The following is a 15,558-nucleotide window of genomic DNA, read 5'->3' as shown; positions in this document are numbered from 1 at the left end:
TAGCCCTCACAATGCATAAAACAATGGTATTTCTTAAGCTGCTCTTTGCCCAAAAAGACCTGTGAAAGAAAGAGGCAGGTTCTGCTCCTGAAGATTGCAGAATAGGGCAAAGGGACCCTGTGTCTGGCCTCTGCTAAAATGCAGGAGACTGTGGGGTCAAAGGACTGTGACAAGAAGGTTCCTCCAAAGATCTGCCATAGATCTCCCAAAGAGCCACAGGAATTATGGGAAGTCACCAGTAATGAGAGATGGTGGAACTCAGTGGCAGGCATTTGAAATTCACTGGGAAAGCTATCCAGATGTGAAACTGAATAAAGAAACAATGAATTTCCCGGCAATATCCCCTTTTTTTTTGTGTACTATGCCAGCCCTGTGACATGAAATGAGGAAAATATAATGTGTCATTTTGAAGGACATATCAAGGTGCTAAAGAGCTGCTGGCTGTCAGAGACACTGTCTGTGCTACATCTGGTCACTTCCCCCACTGAGGAGCCTGGGGCTGACGGCTGGTAAAGCATGGCTGGGGTAGCGCAGGAGGTAGCTGGTGCGTGACCTTTAATTCCTCAGTTAGAGGAAACTGCCTGCAAGAATGCAGGAGAAATTAGAGGAACAAACTTTGGTCTGTTAATACTAGATCTGTCAATCTAATTCTTTGGTTAAAGTGCACGGGAATTCCTGTAAACAACCAATGGCTTTAGAGGCTTTTAGCCAGAAGTCTGGTCACCTTCCATCCCACTTTACCTGACCTTGAGCCTTAATTAGAAGGTCTGTGACTCATGACTAAACAGAATAATTGCATAAAACAGAGCAGAAAGGCATCCAGACATAACTGGATTTACTCCAAATATGAACATTTGTGCATGTACTGATCATCATCAGGATAATAACATGGTACATTCCAGATCTTTGTATATATTAGTGCAAAACAAATGGCCCCAGGTGGTTTCTGAAATGAACAAAATCCTGTTCTCAGCCTGTAACTGTTAATTTTAAACTACTACTTACATTCCTCTTACTTTACACATTAAGCCCACTTGTCATCAGTTATTGATTTCATAGCTTTAACATTTGGTGAAGGAAAACAAACTGTGGGACAGAAAAAAGAAAATCTATGTCAGGATGTGTTCCACTTTGTGTGGCGTTTAGTAAAAGACCTACAAACTACAGATTCCTTTGGCATTGTCCAGCCTCCTCATCCTTCCTCCTGGCTGCAAAACAGCAGAGAAAAAAGGGGTTGTGTTTTGCAGAGGCAGATGAACTCTCTTCTTTCCATGGCCCCTGAGTGTGTCTCCACTCTTTCTAAGCAGCACACGTATGGGCAGCACTCAAATGCAGTTGCTGAATAACATGGAATAAACCTCAGTTCAAGTTTTAGTTTGGCACTGGGATACACTCCTTCTGCTTCCCCTCCTGCACCTACTTGTGCCAGGAAGGGAACAGGGGGTTTATTCTCCAGTAACTCCCCTCCCTTCTTCCCCCACAGAGCAGCCTTTGCTGCTGGGCGTGCTCTCTATAGATATCTGGCTTCTTCAAGCAGAAAGTTTTGACAACACCACAAATGTTGCTATTCTGCCAAGTGCTGCAACCTCTGAGAGTCGGGATCCAGCCTATGATTTTCTTCAGCAGGTATTTTTAAACCTTTTGGACAGCTGTAGCTACAAAGTTTCTGAATTCAGATGTGTTAAAAGCCTGCAAAAGCAGATACTCCCCTCCATATCAGTGAATGCTCATCAATGTTTTACTTTCATGAAGTCCAAGCACCAACATTCAGGTCCTCAGTCCTTTGCAGCCAGGACGTATGACATCCACATCCTGACAGAGCAGAGACTTGCAGCATGGCCTCTCCCCTCCATCCATATGCCACTGATATTTCTAGAAATTCAGGCTTTATTTTATAAAATGACATGCCATTTCTGTAGGCAGAGTTGACCCAAGAAGAGATGGCACCAGGGGATATGTATTAACTGCAACACTTTGGACATGGATTCTGAGCTTTTATCTGGCCTGTAATCAACACTTGATAAAATGGAGCATTTATCAAATCTAAATGCAGCAGGAATATCCCCCCTTTGATGAGGCAGTTATTTTTTTGGGTTACTGTGTACACATCCTTGCCAGTACAACATTGAGAAAGGGGGGGAATAAACAAAGGAATGAAGTCAAAGAATTAGACAAAAGTGAAACCTATGCTTCAATCATGGCCAACATAGTAAATGTAAAGGCAGCAGAAGTGCCTGATCAGAGAAGGACACAATTATCTGTAAATATGTAATACTAGCTGGCAGCTCGAGGGAACTCAATGATTACAGTGCAATTCTTGTAATATACAGGGACAAATGTTTTGCAGACTTTAGTACTTCCTTGAAGAGCAATGGTGTAGATTCGTTTGTCCCCTCCTCCAGTCTCTCTTTGAGGTCAGAGGCCCAAGGAGGAGCACAGTACTGAGTACAAATCTGAACTGGGGGTCCCTGCCTCATGCGTGTCACCATAGAGTGGTTGCACGTATCCACCCCGACACAACCACAGGGCTTTCAGTAATACAACTGACAAGTAAAAGGTCATGCTTTAAGATTTTGAAAATGTTTTAACAGTCAAAGAAACTAAATTAATTGAGTGGGGAGGGTGTTGCCTTCTTTACAAGAGGAGACCCTGAGTACCTGCACGGCATCTGGTGCAAATAGGTAATTAAACTCTCAGGAAGAAAGGACAGTTAAATGTTTTCAGGATAAATTTGGTAACCAAATCTCTTTTGGGAACCAAATTCCTCTTTTAATTGTGGACTATTTCAGATACCTGTTATTTCAAATAAATTCATTTGGACCACATTTATTTGGTCCAAAATCATTGATCGAAACTAACAAAAATTGTATCTCTTTCTGAATACTTACATTCATAGGGAGTTATTATTTGAATTTTTACTCAGCAACACATATCAGACTATCTGGTAATATTATGTAGGGAATGAGTTCAATATTTACAATGATGCACAATTTCCTGGTCTGCTCTGCTGATCAGCCCTGCTCTCAGGGTCTGCTGAACGGTAAAACAGACACTCATATGGCTCAGTCCATTACTGCCTGGCACCCCTCCGAATTTCTGCCTTCATTGTGCACTGCGGGAGCAAGATGCTAGTGCAGAGCACTCAAGAGCAGTGCATCACAGAGGAAGGCAATTAACCTCTACTGTGTCCACCAGAGAGCTCCTGCCTCCTGAAGGTTAATTTTCTGATTTCGCTGTTTGCACTTGTGCTGTCATCAAAGGACAAGCACACAGGTGACTTCCTAAATCAAGAGAAATCTAATGAAAATGTACATACCTTTGGAGATAACTCCGTGTTGCTCCCAGCTTCCAGATATCCAGCACGAAAATCTAGAACAACCCTGGTGCTGTTGATGGGTGAAATCCTTGACCTGTAAAGTTGTTAAACTTCATCAGATTGCATAGAGCATCTCAAACTCAGTTTTGCCATAACCCTGGCCCAGTGGTATTGCTGACATGCTGCAGGAGTTTTGCATGTTACTTTCTCTACCAGAAGCAAAAGGTGAAGAGGCAATGTCTCCTCTTGGGCATTATCTCTTTTCTTCATCAGTGAAACCACTCTAGCAGTTGGGTCTAGGAGATTAAATCTTCAGCAGATTTTTGTGATAAGACTGTAATATTTTGCTAATTTCATTTTGTAAACATACATTTGCTAGTTGTTTCCTGTATTTGCATGGATTTGATTTTCATACCACAGTCAAATGGTTTTAAAATCTGATGAATTAGGGAGAGCACATCATAACATGAACCCCTATGGTCTATGGATATTTGATGGACTCCTTATTGTACCTATAATTTAGCTGACATGCAAAATGTGCATAGAGTTCACAAAACAGCTTTGAACTCCTTGTACCAAGCAATGTGTTTCACTCCTTGCAATAAAAATAAATGTGGCAGGGAACTGCACTGTGCTTGAGGCTGATATGCCCAAATATTTTTTTTAGCAACTGGGCTCCTCTTTAGCCTCAAAATTCATGCAAGCAAGTCGCTTGTTCTGACCTTTGTATAAGTGGTTTTTAGATGTGCATTCTATACTTCTGGTGCTTGATTTGAGGCAGAGCCTGGATGTGGAAGTGCCAGACATTCACTCCTGTAATTATTCTCACACATGCTCCCACTATCACCACAAGACAGCTTTAGAGCAGGCTGAAGCTAAAAGAGACAGTGCCACATCCACGTGTTCTCCAGTTCCTCATTCTGACCCTCTGCTCTATGCCTAAAACTCATTCAGGCAGAGTTATGTCCCTGCCAGGATTTGACCAATTCCAGATGCCACATTCCAGATGCCACATGCTCTGTACTGAGCCAGGGATGTTGCTTCTCTTCGTTTTTCCACAGAACAACTGGTTACCAGAAAATCTGTGGTGCTGAAATAGAAGTCAGACAACAGACATTAGGAGTTGTGACCCAAATTCAGTTTTCTCTTTCAGTCTTAATCCTCTCTGCACTCCCAAGTCACTTTTGTAGCACCAAACTGAAGTGTAGGGACAGCTAGAGATTATTAGGAAAATGTTCCTGTGAAAAATAACAGAAGTATCATCATTGGTTAAAGACTAAAGCAAATGGGATCCCATTAAGACCATGAAAGCAAGCTTATTTCCAAAAATACCTGTGTTGTATTTTATAAATTCATCTTTCTTTAAGCATTCACTTGTATTTCATACAAGTTACTAAGAAAACATATGCTGAGAGAGTACACATGAAACACCTATTGCTTTAGCCTTTTCTGCACGCACCATCAGGGATTAGGAAATGTGAATGCAAAAGAGCATTAACCTAAAAGCAAGAAAGAAAGACCATTTCTCCTGAGGCCTGCAGAGGCAAGACTATTTTCTGAGTCAGGAGAAACTGCAATTTTAGGGATTCTCCAGTACAAGATAGTTATTTTGGTTTTGATTAATGCTAATTTTATTGATAAAAATGTGTGGATTGGATTATGAAAGTCTGCATGACTCATAGGTGCATACAAAAGTGTATAGAAAAGTTTAGAAGAGGAGGTGAACTTTCTCCTGCCTGTGGTGGAGTGAGTCACAGTCCAGAGAGCTGGGGAAGATGTGACCTCTGCCCAGCCACTGCCTTGCACTGCAACAAGAGTGGGGTTAGGACAGGGAAATGGTGCACTGCCACCTGGGGCTATTCTGCCCAGGCTAACTGTAGCAGGGCTCAGCTGTCCTGTGCCAAGGCACTCTGGTCTCCTGAATGTGCACACACACACACAGACGTATACAAAACCAGATACATTCAGTGCATACTCTCTTTGGTGCAGGTCATGTCTGAAAGTCACTACAGAGCTCTAGATTGCTAAGTCCATTTGAAAAATCAGTCCGCTAAATTTGTCCTAAAAATCACAGCTTATTCACTCTACTCCCTTCTTTGCAGCCTGGCAGCTGTTGAGGTATGTGGGATGCTTAAGACTGTGTGTCTGTGCGATGTTTGGAGAGGGAAGTCCCGAGGAAAGCCCCTCCTACAGGCTCACTCCTAAAGGACAGTGCTGTCCCTGCAGGGAGAGGTGCATCCCTGGGGAGGGAATGCCTTTACCCCTTATTCTTGCCTTTGCTGCTGAACAAGCACTAACAGGAAATATTAGCCTGGCCTACAAGGATGCACCTGTGCTCTGAGTCCTGCCCTCTTCAGCATTCTCAGTGCAGGTGGCATTTTATTTGTTGGGGCTGGTTTGTGATATCTGACCTATTTTCTTTCTGATGACGATCTACTTTACTCCTGCAAAAGGATCCCCTTTTTTTTTTTTTTTCTCTTCTTCTTGTAATATCCTGAAGGCAATAAACATCAAAGCCTTTTTCTGTGAGAATATATCCTGGTTTATACATACATTACTTCTGTTCCATTTCAGAACCATTTTCTTTCAGCCTAGTGACTTGTAGCAGCCAGACTAGGTTTGTCCAGTCACTTACAAGAGCTGAAAAACTTTGACATCCTAGAAGGAGCTGCTGTTAAATGACTGCTATTGGTGTATCTGCCTGGTGGTGGTTTGGTTTCCATCTTACTTACGTCATCTGCAAAACCAAGTCTATCATTCAGCCATACACCAGGCACTCTGATAGTTTGTGCCAGTTTACTGGCTTAATGCTGGTGGCTTCATGGCAAAAATCTATTCTGAGAGTTTCTGAAACAAAGCCTTAATGATATATGGCTGCCAAAGTTAGCTGTTTCACAGCTGTAATAGCACACTGTAGGCTGCATGGCAGCCAAGCTGTCTTTGTTACTGTATTAAGTGAGGTGCAAGCGCCTGGAATGCTACAGGCAGCGAGAGCCATCGTGGGTGGCAGCTGCCTTCCGAGTCCTTGAAAGGATATGCTGTGATAACTTGATAAGGCGTTTGCATGTGTTAAAGGGCGTGACATCCACAAAAGGCTGGCTGGTGAGAGCACAATTTTCTTAGGACATGAGGTGTTTCTAACTGCATTAGAATTGGGTGGAAAATATGAAGCATGCTGTGGTTTTTGTACATGACATTAATTATTTCATGACAAGTAGTTTTCCTGCTAATGTCTGATTCAGTTAATGTGTTTACAGATTCTTTTACAATGCCCCTCAACTTTTCCAGTGAGAATATACTGCATTTTGTTAGAAATCCTGAAAGTCATGGCACTGGGATGTGGGTTGGCATTCCCAAGCTGGGGGCTGGTTTCTGTAAAGCTGCTGTAAATCAGCAAGAATTCCACAAAGTTATTTTGGTGTAAATATGGGGTAGGTGAGAAGGGTCGTGGACAAGCTGTTCTTTTTCTCTGCATCTGTGTGCACCTAAACACTCTGGCCAACATGACAGTTTGACCACTGCAACTGTCCTTCTCTTTCTCCCAGCTTAAAACTGGTCCTTACGTGTGTTGAACAGAGTTTGCACTTCTGCAAACCATAAGTGAACCCTTTTACATAAAGGAAAGATGCAAAGACTTCTCATAATCAGATATTCTCTCCCCTCTGCTTGTCATCATCAGAAAACCCCATCAGCCCATCCATGCAGCCAGGTCCCACACAGCCATTCTCGTTAGGCTGCTGTGGTTCTTACTACTAAGCAAGAACTTTGAAGTGCAAACAAGCTCTTGAAAGTAAGTACATAGAATACTGTACCTAAGGATTTATGTTAGGGTGATTCTCCCTTCAGTCTCATCACTCTGTGAAGCTTTGTTAGCACAAGGGGGTGAGATGCAGGACCCAAATATGATGTGAATACTGGCATTCCCTGGAGAAGGGTGAACAGCATGGCCAGCTTCTTTAAATTGCCTGTAGTCAGCCAGAGGTGCTGGGGCTGCATTTTCCAAATAACTGAGACAGCTGATTTTACCATGGATTTGTTTTTCAGAAATGGGGTTGCACTGTACGACTGATTGGTGTGTCAGAGTGAGATGTGTATTCCATAGTGATAGAGTATTTTAAGACTATGTCTGCCCTTGATGAACAAACTTAATTCACATGTGGTAAGGTCTCTGGTCCCATTTACTCTTGGTGAAACCTCATACCTCATGAAAACAAATTCTCAGGGCTTTTTCCCCTTATGAGCCATTCATCTAAATTCCACTGAAGTTGTTGAGTTATTAAAATTTAGCAAGACGAAAATGAGCTCTTAGTGATTGTCTTGTTTGAAGGATTGAACGGATTAAATTTATAACTAATCCGGGGACACAAGCCAAGTATGTCTGGTTGTGAGATAAACACAGATGATGCACAAGTTATTGATGCCAGTGAACAGTTTCCATGGTGGGAATCTGAGATGAATGATTTGGACTGCAGTGCACTTAGCTTGTTGCAAAATCTGTAAACTAGAGAAGGTAAAAGCACATACTGTATTGCACGTTGCTGCATTTGGGCTTGCATTTATATTATGCTAACAGAAAATACAAAGTGCCTCTTTCTCTTCCAAGAACTTTCAAGCAAGAGAGAAAACTGTAGACCCAAACCATTGGTAATTTTTTCTTTTTGCCTACTATTATTTACAAAATATTTCTCTCTTTAGCAGAGGCAAATTTGGGCCAGACCAATCATACCTAGGTTAAATGTGCTTCAGGAGGTCTGAGGTCTTCTCAAAATACCAGCAGAGATCCTCAAGTCTTCAGCAGGGCACCCAAACAAGTTGCTCAGGGCAAGGCAAGGTAGGAAATGAACTCACAGAGATGAACACATGCATGTGATCAGCCCACCATGAGTTTAGAGCATCTTAATCCTTTCGCACTTAGAGTAGGAAAAGCTTCTTCACATTCAGCCTGGTCTAGTGGAAGGAAGGTGCCTCTGCCTATGGCAGATGGGCTTGAACTAGTTGATTTTGAGGTCCCTTCCAACACAAACCGTTCTATGATTTATAGCAGGCTTTTACAGTGCATGAAGCAAGTGGTGTGCTATAAATTGACATCTTTTCTTGTTTTCAAGTACCTTGTTCTTGCATCCATAACTTTAATGCCTTTGCTAGCTGTTCCTCAATCTCATTACTGAATAATGTTGTGTATCGAGTTCCTGATCTCCAGGTTATTTCAGGATGACACAAAGGGGGTGTAGCTGGAGATCTTGGACACAGGCTGAAGAAATGAATGGATATTGAACTGATGTTGGATATAGATTAGAAGTCAAGGAACACAGGGCTAAATTTTCAAAACTCATCTAACAACTTCAACACTTCCTGGACTGATGATTCCTCATGCATAATCACATGGATTATAGTTGCTCAATTGCCCTTATTGAAACTGTTTTTATGCTTCCTGAAGCTGTTTTTGTTCTGCATGTAGTTAATTTGGAAAAGGGTATGTTCCACTAGAATCTTCATACCATAAGCATGATAAATGTGCTGAAAATTCAGATGAGCTGGGAATAAGTTAACTTTGACAAGAGACTTTTAAATACACTTACAAGTTGCAACAATGCTGGTCTATTGATGTACATTGGAATTTGCAACTTCAGTATAAAATACCCCAACAACTGAAAAATCAGATTATACTACATTTAATCTGTCTTAATATCTTCCTGTACTCTGCAGTAGCATCCCGTTTCTAGCTGGATGCCACATATTTTCAAGTTATTTCTTCTCCTACATGAATAGAAAACCTGACCTTGTAGGCACCACTGCACAGTCCTGTCTGTTGCACAGAGATGGAGTAGGTCAGATGTCAAAATTCAGGTGGTCATTTGTTGTGGGTTCTCTGTCTGGGGGGTGCTCGGTGCGGGTTCGGACGGTCGGGACGGTGACGGATGGAGACGGGAGATCTCTGAAGTCAGATCTTGGAACATGCGGTTTATTGCAAAGGGCGTGGGTACAGGGGCACTGCTTAGAGCTGCAGCTGGCAGCTCTGAGCAGGCCCAAGAGAGCAAGAGAGTAAGCAGGTAAGTAAAGAGAGAGAGGGGGAGAGAGAGGAATGAGGGTGAAGAAGTAGTGAGAGAGAATGTGTGTAGAGTATAGTAAGAGTGTGTATTAAGAGTGTGTATAGTAAGAGTGTCTGAAGTCCTGGTTACAATACAATAAATCATCTTCTGTACTGAATATTCTAATTGTCACTAACCAATCTAATACAAGATACAAATCCTATAGCATTTACATACAGCCTGTAAGAGTACTTATATTACCATAGAGTGTTACATCTTAACTTCTAAAAACTACTCTTTGGACCCCTTCTGCTGAGCTAGTAGGGTCTGCTCTGACCCTTGGACCTGCCTGCAAGCAGAGGGTATTGTTCAATCAAGAGGGGATTACCTTCAGTCGGCCATACCATTGTTTTCCAGTTGTTCAGTAACTAAGACTTGGTATCTCAAAGGTGGCTTTCATTTCGATGTCGCTTATAGTTTTCATATTCCCAAAATCTTTTGTCAGGCAATCATATTTATAAGGCTTTCCTGTTTCATCTTCCCCAACAATTTGTCTTTTTTTTTTTTTTTTTTACTAGCCAGGAGTATGATGGCACAGACAGATGCTGAAGTTCGTTCCAGAATCCAGGTCCTGGCTGACTGGTTGGCACCTCTCCTAGGGCAGTCAACCCTAAATTACAGAAACACCAAGACATGCAGCAGTACTTGTATTCACTGCAGCTATGTGGCATTATTATTATTATTATTATTATTATTATTATTATTATTATTACTATTATACAGGAGCAGTTAGTCTTCTCCTTAGTAACAGGAATAAGTGGTCTGCGGAACAGCAGTTCAATTAAAGTTCAAGTGGTTACTTACCCAACTGGCACAATGGAACCAAGATGTGGAGCCACTCAGAAAAAATAGCTAGAACCAAGAAATCAATGAGGAGGTGATGAATCTTGGATGTGAATTAGGTTTATGTGTTAAGTCAGCCATCTGGGAGATATTTAAATCAATTCAAATTGTTTTGACAACAGATGAAGATAGCAAGTAATCATTCATGGTATGGCTGCTATTCAGAGAGCAGTTGGGTTCCTGTCTTGTATGCTTCCTCTGTCAGGGAAAACTTCATTCTGAATTTGTGTGGAGAGGCATGAGCAGAAAACTCAACCTTCTGGGAATTTACTGTTTTAATGGTCTGTGAAAAAGCTGCTGGAGACCCTTTTGTGACCCCACGCTCATCTCCAATAGCTTTCTCTTGGCCTTGTTCCCTGAATAAGCCAGGTGGTTGTGGGAAAGATGGTTTCATGCTGCTCCATTCTACATTTAGACACAGGCAGAGAGCAGAAGTGATGCTATAAAAAGTTTCATCTCCGGTGAGAAGTTCAAATCTGCCACTCATTCTGTAGAACCCTCTAGAGTGCTGCCCTTCCTCCTAAACCCCCTTCTCCCCTCATACACAAGCAGGAAGCATTTGTGAATCTTAAATAGAGGTCATGCCTAAGACCCATCCACTTGATTTTGCAAGCTCCTCGTGTACAATGAACAAAGAACCAGTTGTAGATTTTTCCTCCCTCTTCGTTAGAAGAGTACATGAAAGGACAATTGGGGTCAGTGGTGTAGGAGGACAGTGGAGAAAGGCAGCTGGAGGACCAGCAGAGTGAACCTGCGCAAGCGTTCAAGCGGTGCAACTTTTGCATGAGGGAAGACATAGGGAAAGGTTTTCATAGATTGGGAAAGTACTTCATCAGAGGGGATGCTTTCTATTCCACGTTCCCTGCTGCTGATTCCTTCGAAAGAGAAGGGCTTCAGGTTTAGCTGTCTTGTCCAGGCTCTCTGATGCACAATAGGTACCTAGCTAGCTTCATTTCTCCTTCATTCAAGAGAAAAAGGGGTGGAGTTGTAAAGGACAAAAAACTTTTTTGCCATCTTTGACAATTCTTGTATTTTGTATTGACTTCTCATGTGATGAAAACCAGAGTGTTGTGTGTGTGTCTGTGTTCATAAGATCATTGAGTAGAGCCATTAACCTGCCACTAAATCATATCCCCCAGGACCACATCTACACATCTTTTAAATACCCCCAGGGATGGTGACTCAACTCTTTCCCTGGGCAGCCTGGTCTACTGTTTTACAATCCTTTCCATGAAGAAATTTTTCCTAATATCCAACCTAAACCTCTTCAGGTGCAGCTCTTGAGGCCCTTTCCTCTTTTCCTGTCCCTTGTTACCCGGAAGAAGAGAGTGACACCCACATTGCTACAGCCTCCTTTCAGGCAGCTGTAGAGAGTGATAAGGTGACCCCTGAGCCTCCTTTTCTCCATGACATACAACCTCAGCTCCCTCAGTTGCTCTTCCTTTTAGACTCTTCCCCAGCTCCATCACCCTTCTCTGGACTCACCCCAGCACCTCAATGTCCTTCTTGTAATGAATGAGTGGTCCAAAACTGGCCACAGCACTCAAGGTGTGGCCTCACTAGTGCCGAGTACAGGGCAGTAACTGCCTTGGTCCTGCTGGCCACACTATCGCTGATCACAGCCATGGCCACCTGAGCACACACTGGCATGTGTTCAGCTGCTGTTATCCCCAGGTCCTTTTCTTCTTGGCAGCTTTCTAACCAGTCTGTAGTGCTTCGTGGGGTTGTTGTGACACAAGTGCAGAAGTCGGCACTCAGCCTTGTTCAATCTCAGGTAACATTTCCCTTTCTGTAACCTTGGGGTATATTTGGAACGCTGCTAAGAGAGCAGGCAAGCAGGACATGGCACATCAGCTGTTTTGTGACAGTATGTGCAGAAAGGGCATAGTCATCCTACCAGCTAAAGAGAAGGGTTCTGCTGGTGGTCATCTCCATCTCAGAAAGAACTCAGCTGTGGTATCCACCTGGCAGAAAGTCATGTCCTCTACACTTGCCAGAATGGATGTGGCAACCCAGAGAGAGCTTCCACAGAAGTATGAAACCATCCAGGGCTCAGGCTGCAGGAAGTGCCAGAGTCTGTGTTGGGGTTTTAGGAGCTCTCCTGGTTCGTTTTCTTTTTTTTTTTTCTGTTAAAGGAATTTTGCCCATACATGTTGCTACGGGAATAAATGACTGGATACTTAAGAAAAACAAAAGACCTGGCTGCTATTTTTGTTTCACCTGGGTGTGTGGGCAGTTTGGTCTCCAGCGTTAGGACAGCGAGAGGGAGTCTGCTTTCTTCAGCTGCTTTTCCTTCTGCTGGAGAAAAAGCCCTGGGATCCCAAAGCCCTCCTTCCCTGCCCCACTGGGAGCCAGGCTGTGGCCGCCCTGCCCCGCCATTGCTTCGAGCCTGTGCTACGTTGTACTCGTGCTCTCCCAGCCTGCCCAGACCTCCGGGTGGTGCCCCATTTGGATACATCTCGTCTGCCATCGAGGATTTGTGCTTGTCCCTGCTGTTCCAATCTGCCATTCCAGCCTGCTGTTCCTGAGGGTCTGGCCGGACACCGGGATCAGCTGCCCAGGGGTTTGTGAAGCCTTTGTCCCATCCCTTCCCGGCATCCCAGGCCACCAGTGCCGCGTGCTCCCCGAGCTCGCTCCGGAGCGCCCCCTGCAGCCGCGGGGGAACCATCGCACCTGCCCTGCTCACCGGGAGCCGCCAGCGCCCCTGCCGGCTGCGAGCGGAACTGCACCCGAGGGGAAAGGGCCCGACAGCCGAGAAGGCTGGCACTGGGTTTGGGATTGTTTGCTGTTACTGCCATGGTTATTGCTGTTTGTTTGACTGGTTATACACATATAGATATATAATAGTAAAGAACTGTTACTCCTGTTTCCCACATCTTTGCCTAAAAGCCCCCTGATTTCAAAATTATAATAGCTTGGAGGGAAGGGCGTTGCATTTGCCATTCCAAGGGGGGCTCCTGCCTTCCTTAGCAGACACCTGTCTTTCAAACCAAGACAGTCTGTCAGTAGTAATGGATGGCAGTAGACACAACAGCTGTGTGAGGTGTGACCAAGTGGATGATCTTCTCAGCCTGGAGTCAGAGTTACAAGAGGAAGTAGGAAGGATAAGGAAATCTGAGAAGGAAATGGACTGGCAGAACCATTCTCTGGCCTCCTGGAGAAGGAAACAGGAACAGAAAACATCAGAAAGAAGAGAAGATCAAGGGGATCCTGTATTCTTCCCCCAGCAGGCTGAAGACAGTAGCTTAAAAAGAAGGAGTGAATGGAGGCAAGTCCACACTCAAGACAGCAGGCAAACCTATTGCCTGCCCACCTCACCTTCCCAGGTGCCTCTGTACAACAGGTACAAGGCTCTGGATATGGAATTCCAGTCAACAGGTACTGATTGTTACCACAACAGTGCATTGTTGGTAATTCTTCACCAGCTGGGACTCTGTGACCTCCATCCATGACATGGATGAACTGGAGAGCCAGGGAGTGGTCAGAAAGACTCACTCACTCTTTAGTACTCTGATGTAGCCAATATGTAAGTCCAACGGTGAGTAGAGACTGACTGTGGACTATTGGGGCCTGAATGAAGCCACACCACCAGGAAGAGCTGCTGTGCCAGATATGCTGGAACATCTACAGTATATGGATGACATCATTGTATGGGGAAACACAGCAGGGGAAGTTTTTGAAAAAGTGGAGAAGATAATCCAGATCCTCCTAAAGGCTGGTTTTGCCATAAACCCAAGTAGGTCAAGGCCTGGGAAGTTCAGCTTTTAGGAGTAAAATGGCAGGATGGACATTGTCAGATTTCAATGGACATGTTCAATAAAATAGCAGCTATGTCCCCACTGACCTGCAGGTAGGAAACATAGGCTTTCACAGGTGCTGTGAGGTTTGCAGAATGCATATTCGAGATCACAGTCAGACAGTAAACCCTCTCTATCATATGACATTAAAGAAGAATGATTTCAAGTGGGGTCCTGAACAACAAGAAGCTTTTGAACAAATTAAACAGGAGATTGTTCATGGAGTTTCCCTGTAAATTGTTCTCAGCCCACGATCTTTGTCTTTTGTGCATCCCATTGGAGTGGGAGGGGAGCAGCACATGGTCTTTTTTAGTGGGAATACTAAATTGGAGAATATCATTCCTAAACTATGACAACGGTTCAGAAGGGACAGGCAAGGCAGGAGGGACAGAGGGGTTCCCTCCTACATCAGGAATTGAATGGATTGTGGAGGGCTCTCTCTGAAGAACAGCCACAAACAGGTCAAAAGTTCATGGGTGAGAATCAGAGACTGAGGTAACAAAGGGAACCTTGTGGATGGTGTCTGTTAGAGGCCACCTGATCAAGGGCAGCCTGTTGACAACAACACCTTCTTGCTCCAGCCACAGGAGCCACTGAACTCACCAGATCTCATCCTGCTGGGGCACTTCAACCCCCAACATCTGCTGGAAAAGAAGCACGGTGAGCTGTAGGCAGTCCAGGGCACTGCTGGAATGCATGGAGGACAACTTCTTAAGCCAGGTAATGGACGGCCCTGACAGAGGGCATCTGTTACTGGACCTGTTGGTCACCAGTGCAAGTGAGCTCATGGGTGACATCAAGGGTGGAGGCAGCCAGGGCTGCAGTGAACATCACTGGTGGAGCCTGCAGTCCTGAGGAATGTGGGATGGGTGAAGAGTGTAGTCAGAACCCTGAATTTTAGGAAAGTAAACTCTGGCTGCTCAAGGAATTAGTCAGTAGAATGACCTGGGAAACTGCCTCAGGGACAAGGGAGCAGAACAAAGCTGGCAGATCTTTATGGACACTTTGCTTAGAGCACAAGAACTCTTGATCCACAGGTATAAGAAATCAGGAAAGGAAGGGAAGAGACTAGTGTAGATAGTCAAGGCTTTCTGCTCAAACTAAAGGGCAAGAATGTCTAGACAATAGAAGGAGGTACAGGTATGCTGGGAATAGTGCAGGGACATAGTCTGGCTATGTAGGGATGGAGTGAGGAAGGTCCAGGAAGAGCTGGAAGCAAACTTAGCAGGGGCTTCAAGGAATAATAAGAAGGGCTTATACAGATAGGTCATCCAGAAGAGACAGATCAAAGAAAGTGTGCCTACCCTGATGAGCAATGCTTGCAAACTGGTAAAACAGACAAGGAGAAGGCTGAGGTACTCAGCAGGTTTTCTCTTCAGTCTTCACTGGCAATCTCTCTTCCTACACCTCTTGAGTGAGTGAACAGGAAGATAGGGACTGCAAAGTGCTTCCAACTTGTTATGCTCTGATCTGCTGGATGGGTTTAGGTTGTTTCATTTACAATTCTCAGGAC

Source organism: Coloeus monedula (genome assembly GCF_965178545.1).
Source record: "Coloeus monedula genome assembly, chromosome: Z".
In the NCBI taxonomy this organism is placed as follows: Eukaryota; Metazoa; Chordata; class Aves; order Passeriformes; family Corvidae; genus Coloeus; species Coloeus monedula.
The sequence above is the reverse complement of the archived record's forward strand: the minus strand, read 5'-3'. Positions refer to the sequence as shown.